The 11,881-nt window shown below is 35.4% G+C and overlaps 1 long non-coding RNA gene across 1 annotated transcript; it reads right to left on the bottom strand.

The window, feature by feature from the left end:
* Positions 1 to 5,368: 5,368 nt before the first annotated feature.
* On the bottom strand, positions 5,369 to 11,523 carry LOC126810150 (uncharacterized). The gene is made up of 6 exons (XR_007675041.2): positions 11,120 to 11,523; positions 10,456 to 10,592; positions 8,422 to 8,635; positions 7,485 to 7,583; positions 6,081 to 6,203; positions 5,369 to 5,514 (listed from the first exon to the last, which is right to left on the bottom strand). It is a non-coding gene; the product is annotated as an uncharacterized LOC126810150 (long non-coding RNA).
* Between the last annotated feature and the right edge of the window lie 358 nt (positions 11,524 to 11,881).

Raw genomic sequence — 11,881 nt, 5'->3', positions numbered from 1 at the left:
ATGTTATGCCAGTGAACAAAGATACTATAATACTAAAAAAGAATCTCTAGTCCGGTTTCTGGAGCTAGTTCATGACTACTAGTCAGCTATAAATTAGTCTCGGTCACCCAGAACATACTAGTCTAGAATAATTTTCTGGGTGATTGAGACTTGCTATAAATATCCACAGACAATGTTTATGAACTTATTTTTTCATAGTACTCGTCAGTTACATACTGTACATGCATTTATTTTTTAGAAGTATGATTTAATAATATTTTGTTAGTATTGGCGATTAAGGGATCATCACATTTGCCATATTTATTTTGCTAGTTTTCCACGAATTTATTGTATAATTGAAGTATTCTGTCAGTTTCTATACGCCCACATTTTCATGTGGACGTCCGGACGTCCGTCCGTCCACAATTTGTTTATGTACACTCTACAGGTCACAATTCTTATCCGATTTTGACGAAACTTGAAATATAGGTTTATCTCCAAAAGACCTCAGTTGCTTTCGATATTGGCATGTATCGGATCGAAACTTCATGGATTATGGCCCCTGTTTGTACGAAAAATCATGTTTTTAGCTTGTAGACCCTAACAATACAGGTCACAATTTTAATCCTATTTTGATGAAACTTGAAAAGTAAGTTTATAACCCAAAGATCTCGGTTCCTTTCGATGTTTGTGCATATTGGGCGGTAATTTTCTGAATTATGACCCCTGATTGTAATAAAAATCACGTTTTTAGTTTGTGACCCTATAGAGGTCACAATTTTAATCCTATTTTGATGAAACTTGAAATATAAGTTTATAACCCACAGATCTCGGTTCCTTTCGATATTCGCGCATATCGGACTGTAATTCCTAAATTATGGCTCCTGATTGTACGAAAAATCGCGTTTTTAGCTTGTCGATCCTATAGAGGTCATAATTTTTATCCGATTTAAAAAAATGTTCGAATATATCACCATTAAACCCTAAGGAAGGTTGAGTTCGAAGTTTGTATATATCGGACCAAAACTGACAGACAAAATGGCCGCCCCTCGTACTCAAATAGTGTAAAAATATTGTATATCAAGGTTGTGGACGCTCTAGAGGTCATTTGATTTTGATGAAACTTGAAATGTAAGTTAATAACCCAAAGATCTTTGTATGAAAAATCGCATTTTTAGCTTGTGGTTTTGTAGAGGTCACAATTTTTATCTGATTTTAAACAAATGTGTGAATATATCACCATTACAGACTAAGATCATGGATCCTTTTGATAATCGCGGATACCGGAACTTAACTTCCTGGATTATGGCCCCTGATTGTTCGAAAAATGGCATTTTTAGCTTGCGGATTCTCTATATTTTAAATATTTCACCATTCCACCATAATGAAGGTTGAATTCGAATTTCGGGAAAATCAAAATGAAACTGCCCAACAAAATGGCCGCTCTTTGTACGCAAATTGTGTAAAAGTATGCATTACGAAGGTTGTCGACCCTCTAGAGGTCACAATTTTTGTCCGATTCTGATGAAACTTAAATCATATCTTTATATCGCAAAGATCTCAGTCCCTTTTGATATTTGTGCATTTCAGACCATAACTTTCTGGATTATGGCCCCTGATTGTTCGAAAAATGGCATTTTTAGCTTTTTTTCTGATTTTAAAAACCGTTTAAATATTTCACCATTCCACCATAATAAAGGTCACAATTTTTATCCGATTCTGATGAAGCTTAAAACATATCTTTATATCCCAAAGATCTCAGTCCCTTTTGATATTTGTGCATTTCAGACCATAACCTTCTGGATTATTACCCCTGATTGTATAAAAAATCCAGTACAACCGGTCAGATCTTCATGTAGTATAGTCTATCGAAAGTATAAAAAAACGAATCAAAATATACATCTGTATTTTAATCAGATTGTATTGTTTGTTAATTTCCGTTATGATTTTTTTTAATTTTTATTATTTATTATTATTAGTATTACGGATAATTTTGTAATAAAGTATACTTATGTTGTTTTTATACGCCCACATTGAAATGTGGTCGTATATTGTCATCGCCCCCGTCCGTCCGTCCGTCTGTCTGTCTAGAGGCTAAAGTTAATATCCGATTGACTTTAAATTGATTTTCAGCGATTTCTGATAATTACTGCCAGAGTTATGGCCTTCATCACTTTGAAAAATCTTGTTGACGCTCTAGAGGCTAAAGTTAATATCCGATCGACTTTAAATTTATACAAAGTGTTTAAGGTCACGAGACGAAGAACCCTATTTATTTTCAGCGATTACCGATAATTACTGCCAGAGTTATGGCCCTTGATCACTTCAAAAAATCTTGTAGACGCTCTAGAGGCCAAGTTAATATCCGATTGACTTTAAATTTATACACAGTGTTAAAGGTCATGAGACGAAGAAGCCTATTGAGGTATTGCCCTTGATCAGTTTGAAAAATTACTGCCAGAGTTATGGCCCTTGATCACTTTGAAAAATCTTGTGGACGCTCTAGAGGTCAAAGATTATTAGCTGTCATGAGATTTGGGTATATATTGACCGTAAAATTTAACATTCATTACCTTCATTAGTTCTTACTGATATATATATCATAAGTTCTGTTTGAAATCTTAATATTTATTATGTGTTTGTGTGGTTTGTTCAAAGGATGTGCGTCCCCGACAAGAGGCATTGCAATGCTATGCGATGGCTGTGACTGCTGGCAACATCGTATTTGCAATAGGGTAATGAGTCGAGAGATGTATCGCCAGATCCTTCGTGGAGAGTTGGAGGGTGTGTAGTATATTGTCAAGATTGCCTGATAGAACTGCCTCCCCCTCCTTCACAAATGATCTTTGGAATGTCATGTGCAGGGGAGGGGGTCGAGGCGGGATACCCGTTTTGGGAAGTACTGCCATGTCATCTTTAATTGCCACAGAGAAACGGCTCGATTTATTGAAAGCCACCCAAACCAGCTAATGCAGGGATCGAACATGCAACCTCCAGGCTTGCGAGCCAGTGCCTTACAGTGTATTAAGTATTAATGTCTACAGTGTATTTAAATTTATGTATTAAATAAATGTATATGTAAATATTATCTATTACGAAATGTTGGTACATGTATTTATATTATGCTATATTTATATTAATAAATATCATTGGATACATAATATATCAAATGTTGTTTTTTGGTCATTTCGACCCAAATATTTTGGCCATTATGTAGTTATGAACAAAATGTTTGACTGTTATGACCAAATACTTCAGCCGTTTTGGTTAAGGGCCTTATGTCCTAATCCCTACTAAATAGACACAATATAGTCCAGTGCGAAATACAAATAACATTGCACCAATAACACTTTTGCTGTTTTATTAAGTCGGGTGAAACAAATAGCCTTATTCCAACTACTAAATGTATTAGTATCTTAGTCTAAATCCTTCTTTAAATTCTAATTTATTTATCCTGGGGGATCAAAAATATTTTTCAAATCAAAGTCACATCTGGAAAATCCTAACCTTAGACTTTTGCAATCTACTGGAGCCAGTATATATTTGTCCAGGGAGTTAATTGATCGACTACATGTATAGTACCTGTTATAATTGTTTCAAGAAATCAGAATATTTATATTACTGCAGTTTATTAATCAGAAGCAAGACTGGGCCATTGAAAGTGTGTTTGGCACTTTTATCAATGATTTCTTGTCACTATGTCATAGGTGAGCACCATATCGGAGGGGGGGGGGACTCCATCTGGTTCATTCGCAATTGTAAACAAATCCCATTTTTCTATAGAAGAATGAAATTTGACTGCTTTTAATTACAGTCAAGTGTTATTTGAATTCCTATATCTATTGTAAGCTTATATATTGTAGATGCCAAATTTTATTTCTTCCATCTCGGCTATTCCCTGACAATTCAGACAATTATTTAAGCATTTATTCGTAATATTTCTACAACTTTTTAACAGATCTTATCCTTTATTTCAAAATATGTTTTTTCATTCTTAATCTTAGCTATACACTATCCATGATCATTATTAAGACAGAAGCCAGGCATGTTTTGAGTATGTTTTAAGTAAGTCGTTATGTAAAATGAATGATTTTATTAGACTTGCACCTATAGAAACAGTGGCCTTGTTGTATTCCTTGTAATCTCCCTTGATATGAAGGCATTTTGTCGAAAAAAACCTGCCTGACTGCCACATTTTGTGTCAGTGTGATCAAAATATCTTTTGGGGCTCTCTTACACCACTTCCATACCAACTCACACCTATGCAAATATGGCTCCGCACTATAAAGAAATAAGTCATCTATTTCGAGCTTGAACTATTAAATTTACAAGTTGTATTGGAGAACTTTGTTGACATTATGATTATTGATTGTCCGATTTTATAGACGGGTTTAGCGGGAGTGAAGGTGAAGTTGCTTTGAGTTGTAAGAGGCGCCCAGGTCGACCTATTTTCAGATCACATGATTATATATTGTATCTTTAGATTATGTAAATATTTATTTAATAAAGTGATAAAAAAAAACCCAACCTCGTCTCTTTCAGGCAATTATAGATCAAAATATAATCAATATGATACTGTGTATTAGTCGCGTATATGATTTGAATTTGTGAATCAATTCAATATTTGTAAACCGCCAGTAGAAATAAATGTCTCTTAAATATACATTATGATGGCTGGAATTGACTTTGCAGGCTAATAATCATTGAGACTGTTGTCGATAATCAGAAGAAAAAAAAGTAATAAAATAGATAATCAGCGTTTGATCCGCTATTTTTGGCAAGCTAGGGTCAGAAGACACATAATCTACTCTCACATTAAATGTGATGTAAAAAAAGCTATACGTCCTCACTCTCACTTACATTAAAACTAAAGTTATCGTATCCCAAAGCATCAATCAATCAAATTGCTTATCTCTGCTTACCCTAAGTAGAAAATTCTCATCATCGAACTCCATCAAGGCTTTCACCTAATAGACAGCTACGCCCAAGTAATAAACACCTACACCAAGTTTGAATATTCTAACTCAATTAGGAGAGTTTTTATGTTCCAAATTCTCGACCAATCAAACATGGACCCCAAAAATGACAAGCTTTGGCTTTCTGATACAGGTGAATGTCTATCATGTGATTGACATCTTGCAATCCAATATGGTGAATAAAACTAATATAAACTAATATATAGAGGATATTTGTCGTTTTAGAGTGAATAACATATTTTATTTCATCGAGAAGCAAGAAAACTTATATTTTCACGAATGCGTAGCATGAGTGAAAATATAAACGTTTTCTTGCTTAGAGATGAAATAAAATATGTTATTCACGACAAAACGACAAATGTTCTATTTATTTTATGATTTTACAATCATTTTAGGTAAAAACAACTAGCCAGTGAAATAACACTTTTATTTCACTGATAAAACGCGGTATTCCACTACTGATCATAAAATAAAAACATATATTCTAAATACACTGTTAATCATGAAAGAAAAGGTGATTCTGAATCCTCATTATTCTGCACACCACCATTACTTGTCCCTGTAATTAAAATAATTTATAACAATATTTTTATCATACAGCAGCAGAGTAATTGAATAGACTAAAACATGGAGGATGGATTGTCAGCTTCACTGACCCCATCACATACTTAATCTGAAATTATTAGCAATAAATCCCTTAGAGAGAGAGAGAGAGAGTTGTCCACGTAACACATACTAGGTCATTTTGGGATATTGATGACCAATATGTTTTTTTCATCTCATGAATAAAACAGGTGTAATGTCCTATTTTTATGTACCAACTGGGATAATGAATTCCAACTGTCAAGGGTTCTTTTATGTTCATGCCAACATGTATCTTTTTCATCCCATCTGGACAACTAGACACTATTCTTAGCCTGACTCTTTGTCCTGTACCGCTGATAAAGGAAAAAGCAGGAAAATACCTAAGAACTTTCTTGGGCAACACCAAGATGGAATCCTGGAGCCAATGCCTTACTCCCTGAGTCACCGTGACTACAATACATGACCACATTTCAGTGCGAGTGTAAACAAAATGGCTGTACCATTCCAAATAATTCTAATAGCATAACTTGTAAAACTCACCTTTTTTCTTTAAGAGTACAAAACAGGCAACTGCAATCGCAATGAGAAGAACACCAACAATAGAGCCTACTATGGCTGCAGTATCTTTATTATTTGATACATTATTTACAATGGTTTTATTATCTATAAAATATAAATAAATCATTACCAGGCAATGAAAAAAACAACCTAACACTGACTCTTTGTCTTGACGTCTCGACATCAAATCATTGATATTACTGTTTGGATACTAGATAATCTAGTCTAATATACTATATTGTAAAACCCTGATATTACTGTTTGGGTACTAGGTAATCTAGTCTAATATACTATATTGTAAAACCTTGATATTACTGTTTGGGTACTAGGTAATCTAGTCTAATATACTATATTGTAAAACCTTGATATTACTGTTTGGTTACTAGGTAATCTAGTCTAATATACCATGTTGTAAAACCTTGATATTACTGTTTGGGTACTAGATAACCTAGTCTAATATACCATATTGTAAAACCCTGATATTATCGTCTACAGTGGGTGCAGAATGTTTGCAAATCATCAGATATCACATCATTGTAAATACTGAATTGAATTGAATCATTTTAGACCGATATTCATTCAATATTGTAATTTGAAAGGAATTAAGAATTCCTCATATGACAGAAATTATAAATATGACATTCTGAAATATCCCTAAAAATGTTTAGCTTGAAGAATTGATAGTCAATATTGCCATGGATGGGTTGCAGCAACCTCGGTATATAATGTCATTATTCTGGTCGTCATGAATTCAAATTGCCCTTGATGATTTCATTGGCCATGTGTGTTGATGCTATGAACCAATAAAAAAAACTTAGCATCATTGTTTACAGCTTGTGCGCTCATTTATCATAAACTTTGCAAGAAATTCAATAACTCAGAGTGTTTACTTCCATCTTTGTTGCAACAAGATTTCATTTACTTCCTTTTGTTGACTTCCTTTCTAAAATTGGAAATCTATAAGTGTCAGGTAGCCGTTCCAGAAGCTACTATTTTCGTTCTTATGTGAACTATTCAGGCTTAAGTCAGTATGTGTGTGAAGTGATATCCCAGACAGTTTGTGCGGCTGTTCCCTTTATATTGTCGTCTAGGGTCGGTGCGCAGTAGAAGTCTCCAGTGGACAGGAGCAATATTGGATAACTTGACGATAAAATTTAGTTCCGAAACATCCTCTCCCTCTTTGTTTACACTTCCTTTTTATTTATAGAGTTTTGATTTGTCAATAAAAATAGCACAATTATCAAGGGAAGATAATCTGAATTTGTGACGACCCTGTGAATGAAACCAGGGATTAGTCAAGCAGAATGGAACGATGCTACTGAGTATAATGGGAATGGGGCTACAGAAGCTGGAAATAAATTATTAAGTTTAATATTTAAAACTTACCATTGTTGGTTGCTGTAGATACATTATCAGCTGTTGTCACCGTGTTATTATAATCTGTTACCATAGTGATATTATCTTCTGAACATTGATCTGTTAAATCTGAAAATAAAGAGCTCACGTAAATATGATTATCATTTGTCAATAAAAACGATGGGAAGTCTTAAAACTAATGAGTATTGTGAGATGATAGCAGACAAAATGTCGTCAACAAGTAAACAATATGGCAGGTGATATACTTTGTTAATATTGTAATATATAGTCAAGCAGTATTAAGAAGTTTTGGGGATCACGTGGCTAAGTGGTACGACGCTGGCTCGCTAGCCTGGAGGTCGGGTGTTCGATCCCTGCATCGAGATTTTCTGGCGTGGTTCCCCCTTTTCAGTGATGCAGGATGGAGGGCCTGACAAGGACAGCTGTCTAGTCGTTCGGATGGGACGAAAAACCGAGGTCCCGTGTACACATTGGCGTGCATGTAAAAGATCCCTTGACAGTAAGAATTCGATATAAGAGTAGTGCTGCTGTTCGGGCAAATTTCCCCTCATAGCACACTGTATGGCGTATGCCCGTCTTCATTAGCCCAGTTCGGAGCAGAACAGTAGGACGTTAAACCCCATTTCATTTCATTTCATTTCATTAAGAAGTTTTATTTTAACCCCTTCAAGTGCCTGTGCCTGGAGGTTCCGTGTTCGATCCCGGTGTTGGCCTAGAAAGTTCCCCCTGGTCAGAGGTACAGGCGAGGGACTGTGGTACTGCTGTCCGAGGTACTGTGTACACATTGGTAAAAGAAGCCTTGTCAGTTGGAATTCTATATAAGAGGTGACCGTAGTGCCGCTTGTCCACGCCAAATTTCCTCCACGGCACAATGTATGCCTGTCTTTAGTAACCCAGTCAGTGCAGAACAGTTGGATGTTAACCCCCATTTCATTTCATTGTTTACCTGTGATCTGATGTGACGTAAAATAGTTACGACCAAAGTCTATCTCTAAGGTAATGAAAGGGCATCTCTGTAACTTTTCTATGGTAGAATTATTCAAGGTACAGGATAATGTTATTACTTTTGTTTTGTTGTCTTCACTAAAATGTTTTTTTATTTCACAGTCTGTATTAGATTTCATTACATTTTCCTCACTGTATGAATAAAGACCTCTTCGCTAGAAACACAAAAAGATATTGAAAATTCGACTCATGGTGACAACAGTATTATTAAAATATTTCTTGAAGGTGTCCTTAGAAATCGGCGATCATTCAAAGGGCACTACTCCTTGTCACATGAAGCTGGGACAGATCTTATAATATAAGGCAGACAAGTTAAACCATTCTACTCCCCTTGAACTCATTGGATAATGGATTAGAGACCTACCTGTACTCAGTATTTCAGGACAATAAAATGCTTTAAATTCTTTTATTTCTAAGGTCATACGTGCAATATCACGGTCCAGACATTATTGAGGTCCAGGCAATGGGTCAATTGATGTCAGTCGCAGACAAGCAACCAATGTTGGAATAGAATAACGTGGTTAGGAAATATTGCAAAGTTGTCATCCTTGTCAGGAATTCAACAGGGTTCATAGGGGTCTTTAGCAGATGGAGGAAACTGGGAGGGCCCGGAAAAAAACACTACGGTTAGCCAGACAACACTATTCCTTGTCACATGCAAGTGTGGGATCGAAATAATGCCGCTTGACTCAATGACAGACCTTAAATGATTATGAACTGCATAGCAATCATGTAAAGTTATCATGTAAATTAAGGGCAACAACTCTACAAATAATTGATGTAGGACTTGAAGATACATTATGTAAGATTTAGATAAAGATTTAGATAAAGAGCCAGCCATTCTTGCTATAAAAGTTCGAAAATATATAGATAGTGTAAAATGGTTAATTTGAAAATTTCATCCAAATTACTCTATTGTGAGCGAAGATATTAGTCTTTGAAGGTTTGACGAGACGTGTGCAATAAATTCAAAGACTGTACTAGTTGTTCGAAGGTAAGTCTCGCCATAGGCGTACGAGCTGGGGGGCTGGGGGGGCGGCCGCCCCCCCCATTTTGGGCACCAAATGCTGGGAAAATTTGGGCACACAATTGTACTTTGTAAAAGTTGTATAAAAAAAATATTGTCCAATTTAACAGCGAATTTATTATCATTATGTAACATACTAAGAACCTAAATACATTTTTTGGGCACCAACCACAACCTCCCCCAAAGTCAAAAATTTTCCCGTACGCCTATGAGTCTCGCTCCTCCATTGTTAGTTTTAGCTTAAATCAAAATATGGCTGAACTGTTCTAATCTATTTAAAGGAGCTAAATCGCTAATATTTGGGACCTAGAAATTGACCCAAATGGATCGCAACGGATATAATAATGTAATCTGATTGTATATGAACTGATTTACATTCAATAGTTTCTGTTTTGATTCTAAATTTCAAATCAGTTATGTCCAGTGAAATACAGCAAGAGTCTCAACCGAATGGAAATTTCTAGCGTCTGGTTATTCCAGTCTATTGCGCATGCTCTCCAGGTAAGTTATGGCGTCACCCTTTGACATGAGTTGTGGAATATGTCTAGCCTCGTTCTTTCTGATCACTTGTTACAAAGGATGCTGAAACGCACTATGGTACACGATTCGTGTACCAATGGTAAAATGTTTATTTTGTCTTAAAAATTTGGATATAAGAAGCCTACCTTTTCCCGGTAAGATCGCAACATCAATTTTGATTTGAATTGACAAATAATTCGTGTTTTCAACGTGTAAGACTTTGGATGATATTGAGTTTAGAGACTTAGCTACTTTAATATTGGAGAAATCTGATGCCATCGAGAGTTGATTATGGCCTGGATAAGTTAATTAATGTCTAATCAAAAATATAGATAACATTTCAGGCCTAAAGAAAGACCTGCAATAGGCAGATTTAGCTCTTGCATAATGTATGTTTAATAAAACAAATAAATAATATATTTAACCCACCTTTCCATCAGGGTATGTCAGATAAACACTTATTTCACTCAGATTAAGGGCAAGATATATTTCGAACACCCATTCTAGATATAAAGTACCATTATCAACATATAAAGTTTTGTTCGGGGCATTCAGAAAACGAATAGCTGAAACAAAGTGAGACAAACAATTAATGATCAAATAATTCTTCCAATAAAACGTCTAAATAGAACATGCAGTAGGGAATAGACATCATAAATACAGGGCAGACAATTTGTTATTATTCATAACATAAAACAGACACAAACTAATTTTAAGTCATTTCAGGACTAACATGGTTTAATTTTATTTCCATAATTCTGCATGTAGGGGTCTTTAGTAGTGGGAGGAAACCAGAGGACCCGGAGAAAACCCACGAGGTTGGACAGGCAACCCTACTCCTTGTCACGTACAACCGGTGATTCGAAACCACCCCAGTTGACTCAATGACAGACTTTATGATACAGCGCACATGTGCTAACCATTCAGCCATCCACCCCCCTCCCCCCACATAAAACAGACAATAATAGTAACATTGTACACAGCAAGGCGAATGCTTGACATCATTAGCCTGGTTGGTACGGTAACGTAAGACATTCGACCCCATTCTATTTCGCGTTGAACTACCAAGTTTCAATAATAACTTATATCATACGGAGGGTCTGGGAAGGTTGTCAATATTTGATGTAAAGTCCATTTCCCATGCGTAACCGGGAGTTTGGTTTTTAATGTGGTTGATTATCCAGTCTCTTTAGCCAAGTCAAGTAAGAGTTGCGCCCCTTCCCACAATAAATCCCATAATTCTTGCATTAATATAAACAAACATGAATCGAGACGACGAATTAGGATTAATTTTAAAAGCATAGATATGGCCCATGAAGAGAGAAATTTTACAATAAAAAATTAAGAGTGTTAGATATTGAACTCGCATGCAATCAAATGGATTTTTTGAAATGACATTCTTAAATTAATTTCATGGGCGTAAACATCTTGTTTTAAGAGGAGTTACCTCCCTTAGACATTGTTTATGATAATGTGAAAGACCGGATTATCTAGCCAATTTTTCTCAAATGTTGAAAACCTGTCCAGACTAATACTGTCTCTATCCAACTGTTTATGCCAGGCAAAATTTTTTTTATATCACTTTGATAAATGGTCTCAACAAGGTGGTTTGTCATGAAAACTTATATTTAAAACATGCGATGAACATTAGAGAGCCACAGTGACTTAGTGGGTAATGCATTGACCTGCTTAGCTGGAGATTATTATTATTACAGCATATTTATAGTGTGCCCTTTCATATAACATGTTCAGGGGCACTTCACAAAGTGACAATTTAATCATAAATAAACAACAAGATTATGGACATGTTAACGATTGTATACAGAGTCAGTTAAAAGTCAGATTAAATAAATGT

This window comes from Patella vulgata, chromosome 2 (genome assembly GCF_932274485.2).
Source record: "Patella vulgata chromosome 2, xgPatVulg1.2, whole genome shotgun sequence".
Classification (NCBI taxonomy): Eukaryota; Metazoa; Mollusca; class Gastropoda; family Patellidae; genus Patella; species Patella vulgata.
The sequence above is the reverse complement of the archived record's forward strand: the minus strand, read 5'-3'. Positions and strand labels throughout refer to the sequence as shown.